The sequence below is a fragment of the Oncorhynchus clarkii genome, chromosome 16, assembly GCF_045791955.1.
Source record: "Oncorhynchus clarkii lewisi isolate Uvic-CL-2024 chromosome 16, UVic_Ocla_1.0, whole genome shotgun sequence".
NCBI lineage: Eukaryota > Metazoa > Chordata > Actinopteri > Salmoniformes > Salmonidae > Oncorhynchus > Oncorhynchus clarkii.
Genome location: NC_092162.1, coordinates 17,042,153 through 17,065,945, shown reverse-complemented (window position 1 = coordinate 17,065,945; position 23,793 = coordinate 17,042,153). Strand labels below are relative to the sequence as shown.

The window sequence follows — 23,793 nt, the reverse complement described above, 5'->3', positions numbered from 1 at the left end:
AGGAAGCGTTTCTGTCAGGTCTGTCATCTTTGCATAGTCTTTAGACTAGGTTATTACATTCTACAGTAGCCTATATGGTCTGACATGAAACCATATTTCTTGTAGGCTACTGTCATTTTCTATTCAGACTATATGTTAAGGCTGACAGTAAGTCAGTAAGATTACAATTTAAAACCACCTAGAGTCTAAGAGCCTGTGGCTGGGTTTCTACTAAGCTATCATATGGAATTATTTTAAGATGCTCATACCAAGGATCGTTTAGTTATTTGATTTTGAATTTTACGAACCATACAGGTATCAAAAATACATTGAATTAGGCCTTACTGATATTAGCCCATAGACACACATTGAATAACACATTCATACATGGAAAAACAGTCCCAAAAGAATGTACCAGAAGGAAATATGTTTTAGTGTCTGTCCTATATCTGAGAGATTTAAGAAAACTCAGATTATTTGGTATTTAATTTTTTTACAGTGGAATGACCCATATACAGCGCCTTCGGAAAAGTATTCAGACCTCTTGACTTTTTCCACATTTTGTTACGTTACAGCCCATATACCTTTGTGGCAATGCCCTATTCACCCCCATTAATTTTGCGTCCCCATAATAGGTTACCTTCAGACGAGTCCTGTGACACTTGTGAAGTAGAGCAAAAGAGTCTCAGCTTTCCATAGAGGAGTCATATTAGTGTCTAGCCCAAACCGTTAGGTCGTTACAGTCATTTTTGTGACAAACACCGCTGCTGCTCTGCCACCTTCCATCGCCAATGCGGAAGGCCGACATCGCCAATGCGGAGTGCCGACATCGCCAATGCGGAAGGCCGACATCGCCAATGCGGAAGGCCGACATCGCCAATGCGGAAGGCCGACATCGCCAATGCGGAAGGCCGACATCGCCGGATGCGGAAGGCCGACATCGGCGGATGCGGAAGGCCGACATCGGCAGATGCGGAAGCCCGACATCGGCAGATGCGGTGGATTGAGATAAAGCCCATGCAAAAATAAAACAGGGGTGTATTCATTACGCTGATTCTGTTGCAAAACGTTTCTTAAACAGAAGCAAACGGAACGAAATGGGGTGGGACCTTCCTGTTTGCTTCCGTTTGGTTCATAAACGTAAATGATGGGGATATGCTTATTATGCTAATTCGATTGGGTGTGTCATTTGACTCTAGGGGGTTTTAATACAGCCTAATTCAGTTTGGATAATGAATTCAGCAGCAACAACAAAAAGACGGCCACAGTCTCTCTCCATGTGCATGTTTAGAATTACCGTCATCGAATTAGCTTCATTATCGCATACTGGAAATGTGTTTTGCAGCTGTGATAAATTGACTCAAGATGCACAGATGAAGACATAGCAGCCATCTTTACACAATACAATAGCATTTCTACAGTTCAGTTCGGTACTGTACAGTAGTAATGAGGAAGTTTAACAAATGAGCAGGGCAGTTAACCCACTATTCCCCGGGTGCCGAAGACATGGATGTCGATTAAGGCAGCCCCTGCACCTCTCTAATTCAGAGGGGTTGGGTTAAATGTGGAAGACACATTTCAGTTGAAGGCATTCCGTTGGACAACTGACTAGGTATCCCCTTTCCCTTCCCTTTGTATGTGAATCTGTTCATTTTACAATATAATTAAATATCTGCCTTTGATATAGACAATTCTTAAACCTTTCTTGACCTTTGTGTTACTTCAACTTAACGATAGTTTCTTGCATATTGCTAAATCATCTTCACGGAGTCAGATAATTCATTTAATAGACTTCGTTAACATACAAATTACATAGCCTTATTACGGGTCGCATGTGAGGTACGTATAATATAGATAAATGATAAATATTACCCCGCTACACATGCAAGGGAGTTTTACAGGCTGTATTAGACTAGTCCAAAATTGAGCGAGAGCAGAGCTTATCAATGTTTTAGGCCAGAAAAGGGCACTGCTTCAATAATCTACACCCAAGGGTGCTTCAAGCAAGGCCAGTGCCAAAGTTGATGTTTGAGGAAAAAGTTGGGTTGGGTGCTCACACACTGCTCTCTTTTTCGTATGGATGGAGTCTTTGATGGGGTTAGCATTTTTTTAAACATTATTTTAAAAGTCAGGCATCAAAATGTATTCTGAAGCTTCAGTTAGCTACTGTTTAAAAGATTAGCCCCTGAAGATAGCAGCATTAGTCTCACAGGAAATTTCCTTGAAGATTGCAAGGCAGTGGGGAGGATGATTTATGAATTACTTAGACTGACACGCACGCACGCGCGCGCACACACACACACACACACACACACACACACACACACACACACACACACACACCCACACACACACACACACATACTCATACACCCTCACAGATAGGCCCTCCCACAAGCACATGCCAAACACAAGCGCACACAACCACACTCATTGGTATTCTCCTGCAGATGCCATTTAGATGCTTCCATTAATCGTTCCCTTTCTGCTGCTGTTCTGACATGTTCCTGTCTCTCCAGGTTCTGACATGTTCCTGTCTCTCCGTATTCTGACATGTTCCTGTCTCTCCGTGTTCTGACATGTTCCTGGCTCTCCGTGTTCTGACATGTTCCTGTCTCTCCGTGTTCTGACATGTTCCTGTCTCTCCGTGTTCTGACATGTTCCTGTCTCATGTTCCTGTCTCTCCGTTTTCTGACATGTTCCTGTCTCATGTTCCTGTCTCATGTTCCTGTCTCTCTGTGTTCTGACATGTTCCTGTCTCTCCGTGTTCTGACATGTTCCTGTCTCATGTTCCTGTCTCATGTTCTTGTCTCTCCTTGTTCTGACATGTTCCTGTCTCTCCGTGTTCTGACATGTTCCTGTCTCTCCGTGTTCTGACATGTTCCTGTCTATCCGTGTTCTGACATGTTCCTGTCTCATGTTCCTGTCTCATGTTCTTGTCTCTCCGTGTTCTGACATGTTCCTGTTTCATGTTCCTGTCTCATGTTCCTGTCTCTCTGTGTTCTGACATGTTCCTGTCTCATGTTCCTGTCTCATGTTCTTGTCTCATGTTCCTGTCTCTCCGTGTTCTGACATGTTCCTGTCTCTCCGTGTTCTGACATGTTCCTGTCTCATGTTCCCGTCTCTCCGTGTTCTGACATGTTCCTGTCTCTCCGTGTTCTGACATGTTCCTGTCTCATGTTCCTGTCTCATGTTCCTGTCTCTCCGTGTTCTGACATGTTCCTGTCTCATGTTCCTGTCTCTCCGTGTTCTGACATGTTCCTGTCTCATGTTCCTGTCTCTCCGTCTTCGGACATGTTCCTATCTCATGTTCCTGTCTATCCGTGTTCTGACATGTTCCTGTCTCATGTTCCTGTCTCATGTTCCTGCCTCTCCGTGTTCTGACATGTTCCTGTCTCTCCGTGTTCCAATATGTTCCTGTCTCATGTTCCTGTCTCTCCGTGTTCTGACATGTTCCTGTCTCATGTTCCTGTCTCATGTTCCTGTCTCATGTTCCTGTCTCTCTGTGTTCTGACATGTTCCTGTCTCTCCGTGTTCTGACATGTTCCTGTCTCATGTTCCTGTCTTATGTTCCTGTCTCTCCTTGTTCTGACATGTTCCTGTCTCTCCGTGTTCTGACATGTTCCTGTCTCTCCGTGTTCTGACATGTTCCTGTCTCTCCGTGTTCTGACATGTTCCTGTCTCTCCGTGTTCTGACATGTTCCTGTCTCATGTTCCTGTCTCTCCGTGTTCTGACATGTTCCTGTCTCATGTTCCTGTCTCATGTTCCTTTCTCTCTGTGTTCTGACATGTTCCTGTCTCTCCGTGTTCTGACATGTTCCTGTCTCATGTTCCTGTCTCTCCTTGTTCTGACATGTTCCTGTCTCTCCGTGTTCTGACATGTTCCTGTCTCTCCGTGTTCTGACATGTTCCTGTCTCATGTTCCTGTCTCATGTTCTTGTCTCTCCATGTTCTGACATGTTCCTGTCTCTCCGTGTTTTGACATGTTCCTGTCTCATTTTCCTGTCTCATGTTCTTGTTTCTCCGTGTTCTGACATGTTCCTGTCTCTCCGTGTTCTGACATGTTCCTGTCTCATGTTATTGTCTCATGTTCCTGTCTCTCCATGTTCTGACATGTTCCTGTCTCTCCGTGTTCTGACATGTTCCTGTCTCATGTTCCTGTCTCATGTTCCCGTCTCTCCGTGTTCTGACATGTTCCTGTCTCTCCGTGTTCTGACATGTTTCTGTCTCTCCATGTTCTGACATGTTCCTGTCTCATGTTCCTGTCTCTCCGTGTTCTGACATGTTCCTGTCTCATGTTCCTGTCTCTCCGTCTTCGGACATGTTCCTGTCTCATGTTCCTGTCTATCCGTGTTCTGACATGTTCCTGTCTCATGTTCCTGTCTCATGTTCCTGCCTCTCCGTGTTCTGACATGTTCCTCTCTCTCCGTGTTCTGACATGTTCCTGTCTCATGTTCCTGTCTCTCCGTGTTCTGACATGTTCCTGTCTCATGTTCCTGTCTCTCCGTGTTCTGACATGTTCCTGTCGCTCCGTGTTCTGACATGTTCCTGTCTCTCCGTGTTCTGACATGTTCCTGTCTCATGTTCCTGTCTCCCCGTGTTCTGACATGTTCCTGTCTCTCCGTGCTCTGACATGTTCCTGTCTCATGTTCCTGTCTCTCCGTGTTCTGACATGTTCCTGTCTCATGTTCCTGTCTCATGTTCCTGTCTCTCCGTGTTCTGACATGTTCCTGTCTCTCCGTGTTCTGACATGTTCCTGTCTCATGTTCCTGTCTCATGTTCCTGTCTCTCCGTGGCCTTTTCCTCCAGCTGTTGCTTTGATTGTGGCTTCATGAAATCTGCCTGAATGACATATACTGCAGCTTCCCTCACTAATCTGACTGCTGCAAGCGCTTCCTTTACTATGCTACCTCTCTCCTTTCCCCCCCTCTCTCTTTCACTCTCTCTCTCTCTCCCTATATTGCCCTCTTTCTCATCTCATCTCGTCTTCTCAGGCTTTAACCCCACCCCCCCACGTGAATCCGTTATGCCTTTCTTTTTCTCTTTCTTTCTTTCTTTCTCATTTTGCTTATATTTCTTTCTCTCATAACGGGAGCGAGTGAGGTGATGATCCTGTTTTTCATCTGTTCCATTGGGTGTGAGATGTGTCCCTGTGTTAGTCTGATTACATTTCCTCTAGGTGTCCTGACTGGACTGAGCTGTATGTCCCCTCCTCACCAGGCTTTAACTCAGCTAAACTAGCAGGGGTCTTTGTCTAATTATTGACTTTACTGGGAACTTCAGAAAATACCCTTAAAATGACTATGCTGTAGTAGTGACGAAGAAAAACCGGCAACTTGCCGGTTGCAAAATGTATATCCAAAGCTTGGAATATGCGACAAGATAAGTTGTATAAGGCTTTTGTTATGTGTTTCAATTGTTTTCAATTTCAGTAGGAATGCAAATGTGTGTGAATATACTTACATCTCTGCATTTACAGTGGGGCAAAAAAGTATTTAGCCAGCCACCAATTGTGCAAGTTCTCCCACTTAAAAAGATGAGAGAGGCCTGTAATTTTCATCATAGGTACACTTCAACTATGACAGACAAAATGAGAAAAAAAAATCCAGAAAATCACATTGTAGGATTTTTAATGAATCTATTTGCAAATTATGGTGGAAAATAAGTATATAACAAACTGACCCTAGCCCCCCGACACATAAACTACTGCAGCATAAATACTGGAGGCTGAGACAGGAGGGGTCAAGAGACACTGTGTCCCCATCCGATGACACCCCCGGACAGGGCCAAACAGGAAGGATATAACCCCACCCACTTTGCCAAAGCACAGCCCCCACACCACTAGAGGGACATCTTCAACCACCAACTTACCATCCTGAGACAAGGCCGAGTATAGCCCACAAAGATCTCCGACACGGCACAACCCAAGGGGGGGCGCCAACCCAGACAGGAAGATCACATCAGTGACTCAACCCACTCAAGTGACGCACCCCTCCTAGGGACAGTATGAAAGAACCCTAGTAAGCCAGTGACTCAGCCCCTGTAATAGGGTTAGAGGCAGAGAATCCCAGTGGAAAGAGGGGAACCGGCCAGGCAGAGACAGCAAGGGCAGTTCGTTGCTCCAGAGCCTTTCCGTTCACCTTCACACTCCTGGGCCAGACTACACTCAATCATATGACCCACTGAAGAGATGAGATGAGTAAAGACTTAAAGGTTGAGGCCGAGCTTGCGTCTCTCACATGGGTAGGCAGACCATTCCATAAAAATTTTGCTCTATAGGAGAAAGCCCTGCCTCCAGCTGTTTGCTTAGAAATTCTAGGGACGATTAGGAGGCCTGCCTCTTGTGACCGTAGCGTACGTGTAGGTATGTACGGCAAGGACCAAATCAGAGAGATAGGTAGGAGCAATCCCATGTAATGCTTTGTAGGTTAGCAGTAAAACCTTGAAATCAGCCCTTGCCTTGACAGGAAGCCAGTGTAGGGAGGCTAGCACTGGAGTAATATGATAAAATGTTTTGGTTCTAGTCAGGATTCTAGCAGCCGTATTTAGCACTAGCTGAAGTTTATTTAGTGCTTTATCCGGGTAGCCGGAAAGTAGAGCATTGCAGTAGTCTAACCTAGAAGTGACAAAAACATGGACACATTTTTCTGCATCATTTTTGGACAGAAAGTTTCTGATTTTTGCAATGTTACGTAGATGGAAAAAAGCTGTCCTTGAAACAGTCTTGATATGTTCTTCAAAAAAGAGATCAGGGTCCAGAGTAACGCCGAGGTCCTTCACAGTTTTATTTGAGACGACTGTACAACCATTAAGATTAATTGTCAGATTCAACAGAAGATCTTTTTGTTTCTTGGGACCTAGAACAAGCATCTCTGTTTTATCCGAGTTTAAAAGTAGAAAGTTTGCAGTCGTCCACTTCCTTATGTCTGAAACACATGCTTCTAGCGAGGGCAATTTTGGGGCTTCACCATGTTTCATTGAAATGTACAGCTGTGTGTCATCCGCATAGCAGTGAATGTTAACATTAAATTGGAAAAATAGGATGATCGAGCAGCAGTAAGGGTACTGTCTTTCCAAGCTAGTCGGAAGACTTCCAGTTTGGTGTGGCGCCATTTCCGTTCCAATTTTCGGGAAGCTTGCTTCAGAGCTCGGGTATTTTCTGTATACCAGGGAGCTAGTTTCTTATGAGAAACGTTTTTAGTTTTTAGGGGTACAACTGCATCTAGGGTATTGATAAATTGAGATGGATTTTTATCTATTGTTATGCCTATTGTATGTAAGAATCAGTATTTACTAAATGCCCTCCTAACTATAGACTGAATGTATGTTAAAGAAATACAATTACATTTGAAATCACATATCTTGTTAAAAGCACTGAAATGTTTTGCCATGAGGTAGTGGTTATTGATACATTAAAAAAGATACTTTCCTGAAAATCTCCTTCCTAAAAGTATTTCTCATCCATTTTGTCTTAACGCTGCTCATTCATGATATTGGTCACATTTTTTGAGGAATGATATACAGTTGACTCCTGATGAGTACACTTTGTGTAACTACAAACTCTGTCTTAAGTGAACTCTAGTCCCAATTCAACAACATGCTTTATCATTTCTCTTGATAACTGCATTCTCTCGTTTAGTGCACGCTGTCACATCAGTCCCAAGCGGTTACAGTTGTCAGAAATCACCATTGTTACAATGTCTTGTCTTTTAATTTATACGAGAAGTTATCATCGTAGATCACCATGTGGTTTATTAGAACTGTTTCCCCTCATTGTACACTGAACAAAAATATAAACGCAACATGATTCCTGTGATTCATGAGCTTAAATAAAACATCCCAGAAATGTTCCATATGCACAAAAAGCTTATTTCTCTCAAAATTTGGGCACAAATTTGTTTACATCCCTGTTAGTGAGCATTTCTGCTTTGCCAAAATAGCAGGTGTGGCATATCAAGAAGATGACTAAACAGCATGATTATTACAAAGGTGCACCTTGTGCGGAGGACAATAAAAGTCCACTCTAAAATGTGTCGTTTTGTTACACAATGCCACAGATGTCTCAAGTTTTGAGGGAGTGTGCAATTGGCATGCTGACTGCAGGAATGTCCGCCAGAGCTGTTGCCAGAGAATTAAATGTTTTATTTTATTTTGTATTATTTTGTATTTATTTATTGAATGTCCGAAACATAAAATATAGTTGCAGTGAAGCCGCTCAACAACTACATCATACCAGTCATCCAACAGATTCCCATTCAGAGCGACACACGGAAGCATCCAGGGTCAACGCCCTGCTCAAGGGCATGTTGGCAGATCTACCACCAGGCCGAAAAACGTGAACCCGAACTCTCCAAGATCCCCCCCACAGTTCCCCAATAGCTGTCCCTCAACCATTCTGTTAAGATGTTAATTAAGATGTTTTCCCAGGCCATGCACACTGCATTGAGTATTATTGATCTAATGCGATAAATATGTTACTTTTAAACAGTTTAATGATGCGTGTGTGTGTGTGTTTGTGCATGTGTGCGTAAGTGTTTACCTTGTTTAATGAATGCTGTTGGATTGACATGTGTGTATGAATGTCCCTGTACACCCTGGTGGGGATAAGAACAGAAACACATGTAGTGTAAGTTAACAGAGTCTGCAGGCGTAAGACAGCAGTGGAGGTAATCAATTGACATGTTGGGCTTTAATAGTACTGACACACTTTGACCATAAGAGTGAATGGAGGCAGTCAGGCAGTACTCAGAGAGACTGTGGGTCGGATGGTTCACCAAACATATCTACAAGCCAAGTTGTCTTTGGAGTTGTCTTCATACTGTATTCATACTTAAATTAATAAAAAATCATACATATGTCATGGTGTGTAGAATCTATATTTACATTTCCAGGGAAATCTATGGATTTACCCAGTGCAATGGGGGATGCCAAACACACTTACTGTAGCATACAGTATATATGAATTTGTATTTACATAAGTATGAATACAGTATGAGGACAACTCCCGAGACAGCTTGACTTGTAGATACAGTTTAAAAACCCTGCAGTTTAAAAACGCTATAAGGACTCCAATATTAATTCTCATATTCTCATTTTCCTTTGATATCTTATCACTGACAGCGGATTCGGAGTTGTCGTCATTGTTTTGTCGTATTGTAGAAATGTGAAATACAAACATGGCTTTTTGTTCCATATCAGGTTTTATGGACCTATCAAAATGGCAGTGAAATTGAAATAAATGTTCCTTCACAATCCTTCCAACATTCTATTCACCATTCTAAATTACACCAAGATGGACTTTTGCACCAAATATTCCATTGACACACTCATCCCCTTTCCAGCTTCTCCTGCCCTATTTACACCCATTGTGCATGTGTGCCTTCCAACACACCTCCATCGTCTCTACAATATGTACGCCCAACTCCACCTCAGGCATTGGCACATTAAGTATTATTATTATTTACATCATCATGACCTTCCCCTGTCTGCACTGTGGCAGCATGCTGTCAGTCCCCATCTGCCCTTGGAAGTCTCCCCGCTCCTCTCAACCAATGAGAATGAATCTGGAAGTCAGGGGCAAGTGGCTTCTAAAATAAACATGAACCACTCTACCCTACTAGCCCTGCATTCTCAAGAGCCTTTTGTCTCGCCCGCGCGTTCTGAAAGGGTTGTTGAAATGTCTTCAGCTTGGCAGAGAGAGCAAAAGACAGAGAGACACATTTTTTTAATTTTTTTATTTATTTTACCTTTATTTTACTAGGCAAGTCAGTTAAGAACAAATTCTTATTTTCAATGACGGCCTAGGAACAGTGGGTTAACTGCCTGTTCAGGGGCAGAACGACAGATTTTGTACCTTGTCAGCTCTGGGATTTGAACTTGCAACCTTTCGGTTACAAGTCCAATGCTCTAACCACTAGGCTACCCTGCCGCCCCGGGAGGTAGCTCTTGGACGCTTTACAACTCCCTGTTTCTTCTGTTGTGATCCTGTTGCCAGGGTAATGAGGGAGTAAGCGTAGATGCTTTATGTATTTGGTGCTGATCCAGGTATGGAAGGACAGTGTCTTGAGGAAATGTCCATCTAAATGAAGGTAGGAGGTTGCACCGCCTCATCCCTCTGCCTATTATACAGGCATTGAACCAATGCTGTTAGATCCAACTTTTAGATCCAATCTAGTAGTGTATGTCATTGGGGAGTCAATGGGGAGTCACTGGGGAGTCATTGCAATGGCAGTGAACCAGGAAATGCTGTGTGGGTCATTTTATCTCATTCAGAATTAATGGAGCCCTCCAGGGTCGGTTTAGCTAATAGAAATTTCCTGGCCAACTATGATACTGCACTTTTAGAAAAAAGGATTCTAAAAGGGTTCTTCAACCCTCCCCATAGGAGAACCCTTTTGGGTTTCATGTAGAACCCTCTTGAAAAGGGTTCTATCTGGAACCAGAAAGGTTTCTGCTATGGGGACAGCCGAAGAACCCTTTTAGCACCTTTTAGAACCTTTTTTCTCTCCAATTTTGTGATTTAATTTGTGATCCAATTATGTCTCATCACTGCAACTCCCCAACGGGCTCGGGAAAGTCCTCCGCAACATGACCGGCCAAACCACGCTCCTTAACACCCGCCGCACCAATGTGTCGGAGGAAACACTATTCAACTGATGACCTAAGTCAGCCTACAGGCGCCTGGCCCACCACAAGGAGTCGCTAGAGCGCAATGAGCCAAGTATTGCCCCACCCTGGCCAAACCCTCCCCTAACCCGGACGACGCTGGGCCAACTGTAGAACTTTCTAAAGATGTCTAATAATGACTTCCTATATCCATCTGACGTCAGCAAGTCTCAGTCAGAGCAGCTAGCTAGAGCATCAAACAGGAAGACAGGCTAGATTGAGTAGAAGATGAGAAAATTAAAAGGAGAGAGGAGAGGGGGGTGGTAGTGTGAAGGAGTATGTGTCCTTCACATACTCCTGATGGTGGTTCAGCATGTACTGTACAGTGAGATGTGGTAAAAGAAGGAGCCTGGAATAAAATCAAACCTGCAATGTGTTTACGCAGGCATTTTTTAAACTACACTCTTAGAAAAAAGGGTTCCAAAAGGTTTCTTCGGCTGTCCCAATAGGAGCACACCTTTTTGGTTCCAGGTAGACCCTTTTTGGGTTCAGTGTAGAACCCTCTGTGGAAGGGGTTTACATGGCACCCAAAAAGGTTCTACCTGTAACCAAAAAGGGTGCTTTAATTTGGGCACATGCGTTTTAAGCACAGGGATATCTCAGCACAAATTCAGATGTATTTAAACCACTGGTGGATTAGGATGACATACAACATATGTACCTTGAATTTATCAGGAGATGATTGATGTCACTACACTTATATAACACCCTCTGTTGTTGGACCATTGAAGTGAATGGGAGTGCAGATTAGTACACCATGAGGTTACTTTTTATTCAGTATGCTTGATGAGGATGCTGCCCAGCTGTTCACACTCTAGTCTACTGTATGCATTGGTGTGAGAGTAGGAGTATGGTTAGTGCATTTAGTCCACAGTAGGCTATAACGATTTTGGGAGAAATACTGTACAGTATGTCTTGCCTACCACTTACTAAAACTGCATACAGTGTACTAATCATGCTACATGTTATTTAAAACATACTGTTTAGCAAGAACTTGTGTAGTAATCAATAAATATTAGCATTCTACTTATCCATACCGAGAAGGTGTCGTCTAATGCTCAATTGTACTTGTTCACCGCAATTTGTTCAATTTGGCACAGCACACCCCCTAATCTGATCATTTGTATTTATTTATTTAACCTTTATTTAACTAGGGAAGTCCGTTAAGAACCGACGCTGGGCCAAGTTCTTTTAATTTACGGATAGCCAGGGGCAGAGTTCAACACAGACATAATTTACAAACAAAGCATTTGTGAGTCTGCCAGATCAGAGGCATTAGGATAACCAGGGATGTTCTCTTGATAAGTGCATGAAATAGAGAATGTTTCTATCCTGCTAAGCTTTCAAAATGTAACGAGTTCTTTTGGGTGTCAGGGAAAATGTAAGGAGTAAAAAGTACATTATTTTATTTTGGAGTGTAGTGGTGTATAAGTAAAAGTTGTCAAAAATATACATAGTAAAGTAAAGTACAGATACCCCCCCAAAATACTTAAGTAGTACTTTAAAGTATTTTACTTAAGTACTTTACACCACTGCCTATTCCCATCATGAGGTTGCTACAAACTATGAGTGAAAGTTTACAACGTTAATGTACACAGGTTGAGAGACAAATTTGAGGTTACAGACAGTGACATTCAATACCACCTTGCACACTCTTGCCTGCATCTAGCTGATATAGGGTGTAATCATTAATCCAACAGTTGCAAACAAGAGTTTCTATTGGACAATTTCAGGTAGGTTTATCATCATTTTGTTCCATTTGCTTCCGTTTAAGAAATATTTCTCAACAGAATCGGCGGAATTAATAAACCCCTGATCACGCATAGATTTCACTCTCATAACAGTCAAAATAGTGTGTTTTAATCAGTTGTTTGGTGAGATGTGATTATATTGAGTATAGTTTTATCTAAAAAGTATAACATTTTTAATGTTTTACAATTTTAATGGTCCTCCCCTTCCTCCTCTGAGGAGCCTCCACTGTTCCACTGTATCACATTATATATAGGAAGCACTTAACTTCAGAGTGGCCCTGTCTCCTATCACTCCTCACATCCACTAATGGTCCTATAGCATCTTCAACAACCATTAATTCGAGGGAATTCTACAACTATCACATCCTCACTCATGTCATGTCTAAGCTAGGGGCTATCATGTGACATAATCAGGGCATACCTAACAGCTCTCTCATTCTCCCTGGTGGAAGACATCTATATCTTGACCACCTCTTAGCCATTGTCTCCAAACCCCACAGATGCTTTATGCTGCATTCGTAACCAAGTGGGAAGGTGGTAATTACATTCACGTGTTGGATGCATTCACGTGCTTTGAACTCTGGCTGATGGCAAACAAGCTGCATCAACCATAAACTAAAAGTACAGCTATCATGCTTGTAAACAAATTCTAGTGTTCAAAAACCATATTAATAGGTTGCTTTTAATAAACAGTGTTTTGTTGTTGCCTAAAATGCTGTTATAGATGTAATTTCCTTAGTAGGTGACCTCGGAGTTCAGCATGTGGGAGCTCAGGGATGATTACCAGTTGGATGGCCGGTCAACAGATTTTGATATGTGATAAATACCACCTTCCCACTTGGTTATGAACACATCAATATACTCACCACCCCTCCTCTTAAAGGAATAGTGCAAGATTTTGGCAATTAACTCCCTTTCTACTTACCCTGAGTCTAGCTAGCTGTTCCAGTAGACTTCCAGTCATTGTGCTAACGCTAGTTAGCACAAATCCCTTGCTAACTACCTTCAAACTGTACACGGAGACATAACATTTTTATCCATGAGTTCATCTCACTCTGGGTATGTAGGGTTTGATCGCAAAAATCTTGCATTATCCTTTTAAACATGACCTTGTACATGAATCTACACGTTTTACCTTGTTTTCTCTCTCTTTCTTCCACTTCCTGCTTCTCCTCTCCCCATCTGTTCCATTCTCAGCCATCTTCTTTTTTTCTCACAGCGCTCTACAATAAAACATTTTCTTCTAGAGGCCCCTGCAGTCAGTGTGGCCTTGTTAGACAATACCTCAAAATGACTCACTCTCTTTTCATTGTCTTTTCACCTTCAATGTAAAATTATCTTGCCCTGACACCTCACCTCATCAGTATGCGTTATTCATTCTTCACAAAGAATCATCCTTTCGTACATGCATGCACCCCCACGGCAAGGCGTTTACATAGAGCCCAGAAAAAATTACTGACTGGTGTGAGGCTGGTGGGAGGAGCCATAGGAGGACTGACTCATTGTAATGTCTAGAAACCATATGTTTGGCAGGCTGGCGGCATGCATGCCTGCTTCATCTGTGATACACATACTGGTAGGCACACACACATTGTATTATTGAAGGGGAATCTGTCCAGCGTGGAATCCTTCACTCCCCCCCTCACATCCCCCATTACGCTCCAATGGAACTGAAGACATCCCTGTAGTATTACAGTAAGCAACACTGCACTTAATGTGAAAATGCAATCAGGTACCATATGTGTCTGAAAGGTAGCACAACATTTGACCCCGTTGACTTTTGGGTCAGCTGAACTTAGTTTAAACTGGGGTTAAACAACAACGTTGTAAGGGTCTACACGAGAAAGATCCCTCCCAATGTGTTCTCCAACTCATAAACATTTTAGAAAAAGGCTCAGTGCCGTCATCCTCGCAAGGTGAGGTATTGTAAGGCACTGAAAACAGGGGTGTCAATAATTGACCCCTACCTTTTTGAGAAAAAAAGTATTACTTGTTAACCAAAATCTAGTTCTCTGAGCAATTGTATGAGTATAAAATAATATTATTTCTCCCAAGGGTGTCAATAATTTCGGACCCCACTGTATATATACTTGAATCTTCAGTGTGCCTCGAATCATGTGACCTAAGCTTTTCCTATACCACCACGTCACCAAAGAGCACATCAACACTTTTGGCCATAATAAGGCTGCCTCCCTTTACCTGGTTGTTCTCCTGTAGACCCTTACAATGCTGTTGTTATTCCAATCCTTTCCAGATCCTTGATATCCTTCCTCTGCGCTTATGGACTGCCCTCTTCAATTACAAAACGACAGGTTTTCAAATGGTTTCAAGTCCTAATTTCAAATGGTTTCACGTCCAGGGGACTGAGATGGCCAATGCAAAATGTAGATTTTGTGGCCAATTAAAAATGATTTTGATGTGTGCTTGGGGCTATTGTCTTGCTGGAAGATTCACTTGCAGCAAAGTTTCAGTCTCCTAGCATGGGGCAACCAGGTTTTTCTGATGTTGATGCCAAACCCCCACTGGTGTGCCAATGAGCTCTGTTTTCATATCATGGGAAACTCTGTTAAATATCTGCTCAAAATACATTTTTCAAAGATGTCGGCAGAAAGAATGGGGTGTCAGGTGACATGACACATTGACTTTGACGGAATTGCGGTTTACGGAATTTCATCATGGGTCCCTGATCTGTACTGCACAGAAGTACATCATTACGAATATGAATGTCATTCTCTTCATGGTGATGTATCCTAATTAGGCACACAAAGGTATAATTATGCAATATTCTGCATTGCATATTTGGGTATTATTCTACACACTGGCTATTCTTTTTATGAGCTCTGGCCACAAACAAGAACAAATTTGTTTGGTCCGAACTGTACAGTACAGTACAGTAGAGTACAGTAGAGTTCAGTACAGTACAATACACTGCATTATAGTGTACTCAACTCTAGTGTTCTCTACTGTTTACTGTACCGAACTATACTATTCTTCACTGTACTGTACTCTACTGTGCCGTACTGTACTGAACTGTACTCTACTGTGCTGCCCAAACTTATGAACCCAACTGTGGTTTGTGAGTACTATGATTTCCCATTGTAGCCAATTCGTTACAGATTTTTCTGAAATTCTGTTACTGTTTTGGTAACAGAATTTCAAGTTTTAATCACTTAACAAATTAGAAAATACACTATAATTAATTGATAGGTCTATCTTTACTTGTTACTTCTGTGAACTTTCGTTATCATCCCTCCTCCTAAATACTGTATCTTAAAGATGTTTTCTTTTTGGTAATGGAATTTCAAGGCACAAGGCAATGTTTCTTAAACTTACAGAAGGCAGAAAACTTTCTCCAAAACTGTTGATATTTGTTGGCAGGGGTCTTCAACATTGTTGTGTTTTGATAATAATTTCTAATACCTTTTAATACTTTTTCTGGTAGATTTTCCATCTGTTTGACCAGAAATCAAAGCCTTTGCTTATTCCTAATTTTTGGGATGTAAAATGGTTGAAAAATGTATCTATGCCTTAATATCTCAAAAAGATTCTTTGCTTTCATTTGATGCCCAATTTGACATGCTCCTATGAACTTCACATGTTGGTGCTCATTGGTCCTTTACATGGAAATGACCTCATCTGACCAAAGCACTGGTTCCAATTCAAGTGCCAATGCCGTTAAGCAAACTCCAGGCGTTTGTTGGACAACATATTTATACCTCTTTGGCCACTCACACCAATGGTGGGTTTGGCATCGAAATGAAAACACTGATATCATGACATGTTCAACTTATTTCACACTCATTTGCATGAAGTGTCTTCAAAAACCTGAAGGCTACTGTTGTTTTTGGAAGCTGAACTGTTCGCTATTCAAATATCAGCAAGATATTTGTATAGCCAATTCCAATTTAATTCCAAGATTACTTTATAAGGAATTGTGCTCTTTGTTTTATTTATTTTCTAAATTTTTCCTCTCATGTACTTATTCTCATTTTATTCTCATATTTATTCTGTCATACAATATGTTAATATTCAAATGAATGGTTGACAGCCAACTCTCCACAATGGTCAGTAGCCTATATTACAAAACTTCCTGACTTTGTTGAAGGTCCCATAGGACAAATAGCTATTGCTTAATCTAACAATTTTTCCATTGTTTACATTCCATATTTGAAAGGACATTCTGTACAACTGAATAAACCACAAAGCGCTTGAATTTCTCTCTGCTTATTGGTTGAATTAAGTAGGACATTGACTCATAGCGTTAACGTGGTATGGAATGGGATGCAACGGAAAGGCCTGACATATCCTTGTAAAATATTTTTGTGCAGACATTAGCAACAAATTAGATTAACGTGCACTCTTAGAAAAAAGGTGCTATCTAGAACCTAAACCTATGGCTGTCCCCATAAGAAAACCCATGGAAGAACCCTTGTTGGTTCCAGGTAGTGGAACTCTTTTGATTCCAAGTAGAACCATTTTGGGTTCCACATACTGTAGAACCCTTTCCACAGAAGGTTCTAAATTTACATGGAACCCCAAAGGGTTCTCCTATTGGGATAGCCAAAAACCCCTTTTAGAACGCTTTTTTCTAAGAGTGTAGCTTCGTATGGCCTTCAAATTTCGAATCATGTACTGCAGAGGTAGGCGACCGTGTTCCTGGAGTGCCAGAGGTACTGCAAGATTTTGTTCCAATAGGCACTACACCTGACCAACTGAGCTAATTGATCAGTTCAGTGATTACCTAAATTCAACAGACCTGTTCTTCCAGGTTGGTAAATCAAAAACATGAAAATCTGCAGCAGGGTTGCCTACCCCTGGTGTACCCTATGACAAAACATTAAGATGGCGCCCGAAGAGGATGGCTGACGTTTTACATGCTCCTAACCAACTGTGCTATGTTGTTAATTTTTTTGCGTGGTTTGTAACTTATTTTTTAAACTTATTTTGTACATAATGTTGCTGCTACCGTCTGTTATGACCAAAAATAACTTCTGGACATCAGAACAGTGATTACTTACCTCGAACTGGAAGAAGCTTTTTCCTTTAATGAGTCCGACGAGATGGATATACTGCTTTCTGAGAACAGGCCCAAACCCCTGTCATTTGCGTGAAGAAAAGACGGACAAAAAGGGGCAGAGGCCGGTCTGCCTTCTGAGAATTCTTAGGCGAGTGAGTAAACTCCCACTGCCATCCGTTCTATTGGATAACGTGCAATCATTGGAAAACAAAGTTGATGACCTACGATTAAGATTATCCTACCAACTGGACATTAAAAACTGTAATATCTTATGTTTCACCGACACGGATAATATAGAGCTGGCGGGATTTTCCATGCACCGGCAGAACAGAGAAGCTATGTCTGGTAAGACGAGGGGTGGGGGTGTGTGTCTATTTGTCAATAACAGCTGGTGCGTATCATGTCTGCTCCGGCTCCTCCCCTCCGGTGTACAATGTCGCCAGAGTACTAACCACCGGTTCTGGGATTCATCATTATGATTCACACCTGGACTCCATGACCTTAATCATTTCCTCCCCTTTATATGTCAATCTCCCAGGTTCACTCACCAGTTGGTATTGTTCTTGTGTATCAGCGTTCTGCCTTATGTTTAGTGTCGTGTTCTTGGTTTTGTTGTTTTATTAAAATGTTTCACCTGCACCTGCTTCCGACTCACCGCCACATCATTACAGTGTGCAATGTCTAATATTAAAGAAGTCTTGAGGTATTGCTCACCTGAGGTAGAGTACCTTATGATAAGCTGTAGACCACACTATCTACCAAGAGAGTTCTCATCTATATTATTTGTATATTATCTCTTTACCACCACAGAACGATGCTGGCACTAAGACCGCACTCAACCAACTCTAAAAGGCCATAAGCAAACAAGAAAATGCTCACCCAGAAGCGGCGCTCCTACTGACCGCAGATTTTAATGCAGGAAAACTTATATCAGTTTTACAAAATCTTACCAGCACAAAAAAAACTCTAGACCACCTTTACTCCACACACAGAGATGCATACAAAGATCTCCCCCACGCTCCATTTGGCAAATCTGACCATAATTATATCCTCCTGATTCCTGCTTACAAGCAAAAAGGAAGTGGTCAGATGCGGAAGTGGTCAGATGACGCGTATGCTACGCTACAGAAATGTTTTGCTAGCACAGACTGGCATATGTTCTGGGATTCATCCAATGACATTGAGGAGTATACCTCAGTATACCTCAGTTATCAGCTTCATCAATAAGTGCATTGACAACGTCGTCCCCACAGTGACTGTATGTACATATCCCAACCAGAAGCCATGGATTACAGGCAACATCCGTATCGAGCTAAAGGCTAGAGCTGCCGCTTTCAAGGAGCGGGACACTAACCGGATGCTTATAAGAAATTTCCCTTGACTACCTTACATAACATGAGTTCATTCACACCAGCTGAGACCAGAGACATACAGGGCATTCGGAAAGTATTAACTTTTTCTACACTTTGTTACCTTACAGCCTTATTCGAAAATAGATGAAATGAAGGTCCAAGAGAGCACAATGGTCTCCATCATTCTTAAATGGAAGAAGTTTGGAACCATCAAGACTCTTCCTAGAGCTGGCTGCCCGGCCAAACTGAGCAATCAGGGGAGAAGGACCTTGGTCAGGGAGGTGACTAAGAACCCGATGGTCACTCTGACAGAGCTCCAGAGTTCCTCTGTAGAGATTGGAGAAACTTCTAGAAGGACAACCATCTCTGCAGCACTCCACCAATCAGTACTTTATGGTAGAATGGCCAGGCGGAAGCTATTCCTCAGTAAATGGCACATGACAGCCCGCTTGGAGTTTTCTAAAAGGCACCTAAAGGACTCTCAGACCATGAGAAACAATATTCTGTGGTCTGATGAGGTCAAGACTGAACTCTTTGACCTGAATGCCAAGAATCATTTCTGGAGGAAACCTGGCACAATCCCTACGGTGAAGCATGGTGGTGGCAGCATCATGCTGTGGGGATGTTTTTCAGTGGCAGGGACTGAACGACTAGTCAGGATCGAGGGAAAGATGAACGGAGCAAAGTACAGAGAGATCCTTGATCAAAACCTGCTCCAGAGTACTCAGGACCTCAGACGGGGGTGAAGATTCACCTTCCAACAGGACAACAACCCTAAGCACACTGCCAAGACAATGCAGGAGTGGCTTAGGGACCCGTCTCTGAATGTCCTTGAGTGGCCCAGCCAGAGCCCGGACTTGAACCCTATTGAACATCTCTGGAGAGACCTGAAAATAGCTGTGCAGCGACGCTCCCCATCCAACCTGACAGAGCTTGAGAGGATCTGCAAGGAAGAATGGGAGAAACTAGCCAAATACAGCTGTGTATGCCCAACAGACTCAAGGCTGTAATGCTGCCAAAGGTGCTTCAACAAAGTACTTAGTAAAGGGTCTGAATACTTATGTAAATGTGATATTTAAATGTAAAAGAAAATTGACAAAAAAATTATAAAAACAGTTTTTTGCTTTGTCATTTTGGGGTATTGTGCGTAGATTGAGGAGGGGGGGGGGATGATTTAATCAATTTTTAGAACAAAGCTGTAACGTAATAAAATGTGGAAAAAGTCAAAGTGTCTGAATGCTTTCCGAATGGACTGTATATTTAGAAAATACATGGCTCTGGCCGATGCCATAGGTTCACCTGTGTTTGGTGGCCACATGAGGCTGCTGACGGGAGGACAGCTAATAGTAATGGCTGTAATGGAGTTAATTGAATGGTATCAAACACATGGAAACCATTCCGTTCCAGCCATTACTATGAGCCCGTCCTCCCCAATTAAGGTGCCACTGGCCGCCTGTGGTTTGGCTCCATCTATCATTTTCTGATTTAATGTGTAGTTGCATCAATGAGGGGGAAATAGTTTCAAATACAGACACAGCTCTGCTTGCATTTGAGTCGCTGCCATCAAACCAACCACTTTACTTTGGTATAGTAACACCAGCACTAAAAGTAATTTAGAAAAAAAAATCTGCTGTTTTTGTTGGTAAGAATGTAATGGCAATATGAAGCATAGATCATCTCTGTTATGTTACCAAAAATTGAGAAATAAGCACAGATTTAATTTCCTGTGTCTTTCTCCCTCAAAGCTATTTTATCTGAGAAAAAAACAAGTGTCTTGTTTTTAAAAGTATATCATGATTTGGTAAGAGACAGCACTAGAAACATTGTAAATTCTTGCTAATATTATGAATGAATGTTATTTCAGTAAGCCTACCAATCATTAAGTATTTCGTTTTTTTCCCACAGAAAGATTCTGCTCTTTCTATTTTCCAACTCATACAGCCGATTGACAGTATTGATATCCTTAGTAGTTTTCTGATTTAGCTCCAATGAGGTGAATTATTCTAACTAACTCCTCCAACCTTGACATACTGCACTATTAACAATAAACATACCAGCAGCTTTCCTTTAGCTGGCAACCCACCATAATACACAACATCCATACATTGCTCCTGAAGAAATGCACAACATATGGATGTTGAAATGTCTTGATTGGCATCTTTTATCTCCAACTGTACATTGGGAATGCAGTCGGACCATATTTCCTGGTTTCCCCCGGAGGAGTATTATATCTCCCTGCATTTTAAACCTCTGGGTTTTTTTCCTGGCTAATCAAGAGTAATTGATTCCATGTTTGGCTCAAAGACGGCCCATCCTGTTACACTTGACCGTTGTATGTTGAATCTAACACTCGTGAGACAGCTCGGATAATAAATATGTATGGGTTCCGTATACATCTTTTCCCTATGGGAATGCTTGAAAACATCAATGTGAGCGTTATGTATTAACATTACATTTCCAATGGTTAGAAGGAAAGACTGTATTGGTGAGAGGGAGCCAACTAGATTTGATTCGATTAAAGCTATGTATGTGTGGAACAGCAAAGAAATAGGAACCATTGTAGGAATTCACAAATGTCCAACAGCCAGTCAGGAACAGACGATGCAAAACATGTCTTACTGTGTTCCCTATTCTCACTGGCAAACAGTACTTGTTTCTATACAGACATTCAATCAAGATCAGACACCCTTATTGAAAGCTACGCCTGACTGTTTGACAGTCGTAATAGGTTTCTAGCACCACCTCAGGCAATTCTATGTTTGATTCCCCATCTCAATTTATAGTTTGGGAGGGGATCAATTCTTACAAGAGCAGCAAGTATATTTTTTGAATCAATACGTAGCTGTTGGTATTGTCTTGCTAGGGAAATTGAATTTAAGTGCTGTCTTTTACCTAGTAGCCTATTTAATCATTGCTGTTTGAACTGTCTGATAGCTCAGTCCTTGTGATTGGCATTGTGGATTTAGATTAGTTTCAAGCCTATATGTGTAACAGTCCTGCAAATTTGTGGGCGTGTTGTATTGTAGGGAGATGTTTTCTTATCCTCTGCCAGGAAATCTGGAATCAGTACTGACAGGTGTGTCTTTCAACTCTGCTGGGCATTTAGTGCTACAGTAGTACTTCAGTCTCCCCTGTTTTTTCAGCGGCAGCTGTAAGTGGTGGTATTCTCAAGCGGAGGTATTGTCACTGTCACACCCTGATCTGTTTCACCTGTCTTTGTGCTTGTCTCCACCCCCTCGAGATGTCACCCATCTTCCTCATTATCCCCAGTGTATTTATACCTGTGTTCTCCGTTTGTCTGTTGCCACTTCGTCTTGTCAGGTCTTACCAGCGTGTTTTCCAGTCTCCCTGCTTTCTCAAGTTCTGTTTCCTAGTTTCCCCGTTTCTGACCATTCTGCCTGCCCTGACCCAGAGCCTGCCTGCTGTTCTGTACCTGCCTGACTCTGACCTGTTTACAAACCTCTGCCTGTCCTCACCACGAGCATGCCTGCTGTTCTGTACCTTATTGACTCTGCCCTGGATTACGGACCTCTGCCTGCCTTTGACCTGTCTTTTGCCTGCCCCCTGTTTGGGTCACTAAACATCTGTAACTCTAGTTGTCTGCATCTGGGTCTTACACTGAGTTCTGATAGTCAGCAAAACAAAGACGTTCTGCCGAGATGTTCGAGGAAGGAACAAGAGGAAGGCTCCACACCACTTTAGTATCTTACCTAGCTCTTTTGTAGCTTTGGCATGTGTGTGTTTTCCATCCCAGTTTGCTCCTCTCCCTGTAGGCTTTACAGACGCGCACCACTCTGTGGCTGCAACCCTTCTAATTTGGTGAACCCTGTGCACATTTTAATCTGCCGATCTGCGCTCAATAAGGCTGGGTTCATGTCAGCCTATGTTGCCCTTCAGTCCCTACAGTTTTCGGAGACATAGATTTCCCCAGAGAACACTGCTACTCCATCTGTTCTCTCATAGTCCAAGAGCATCTGCGTGTCACGGTGGTGGCACAGGGCTAGTCATTTCTCCTAAGTGGAGATTTTCTGTTTTCCCCCTCTCTCACCTGTCTAGCTCCTCATTTGAATTCCATGCTGTCACTGTCACTTGTCTACTCAAGCTTAACACGGTCTCAGTCTCTGCACACTCCTGGATTGTATCCATCCTGGCAGGTCGTTCCTACCAAGTGGTGTGGAGAGGCTCTGTGTATGCACCACTTGCTCTCACTACTGGTGTCCCCCAGGGCTCGATTCTACACCAAGCTTAACACTGTTGTCATCTATCGCCCACCAGGTACCCTGGGAGAGTTCCTCAATTTGCTTGACCCTTTGATAAGCTCATTTCCCGACGATGGCTCACCTCTAATCATACTGGGCGACTTTAACATCCCGACGCCTGACTTCAATTTCTTTCTTTCTACCTTTTTTCTTTCCATTCCTTTCCTCTTTTGCCCTCACCCTTTCCCAGTCACCTCCCACTCACAAGGCAGGCAAAACGCTTGACCACATCTTCACTAGAGCCTATTCACCTACTAATCTCACTGTAACCCTCTATGTCTCTGATCCCTTCTTTGTTTCCTTCTCTCTCCATCTCTACTCCAACCCTTCCCACTCAGTCCCGACCCAGATGATCATGTGCTGCCGCAATCTTAGCTCTCTCCCGCTACGCTCATCTATTCTAACCTATTCTCTTTTCCTCTTCCTCTGTATCTGCTGCAAAAGCCACTTTATATCACTCTAAATGTCAAGCGTCTGTCTCCAACCCTGGGAAACGGTTCTCAACTTTATCCTCCCTCCTTAATCTTCCTCCTGCTCCATCCCCTTCGCCAGACCATCTCTGGAGAGCTTCTCCCATTCCGCACTTCACTCATCAACTCATCCCTGGCCACTGGCTGCACCCCCTCGGACTTCAAGAAGGCCAAAGTGGCTCCCCTCCTCAAGAAACCAACGCTCGACCCTTCTGACATCAGAAACTACAGAACGCTATCTCTTCTTTTTTTTTTTTTAAAACACTTGAGTGTGCTGTCTCTAACCAACTCTCTCGTTAT

At 42.5% G+C, this 23,793-nt stretch overlaps 1 pseudogene; it reads left to right on the top strand.

The window, feature by feature from the left end:
* Positions 1–792: 792 nt before the first annotated feature.
* On the top strand, positions 793–23,486 carry LOC139367278 (uncharacterized; annotated as a pseudogene).
* Positions 23,487–23,793: the final 307 nt, after the last annotated feature.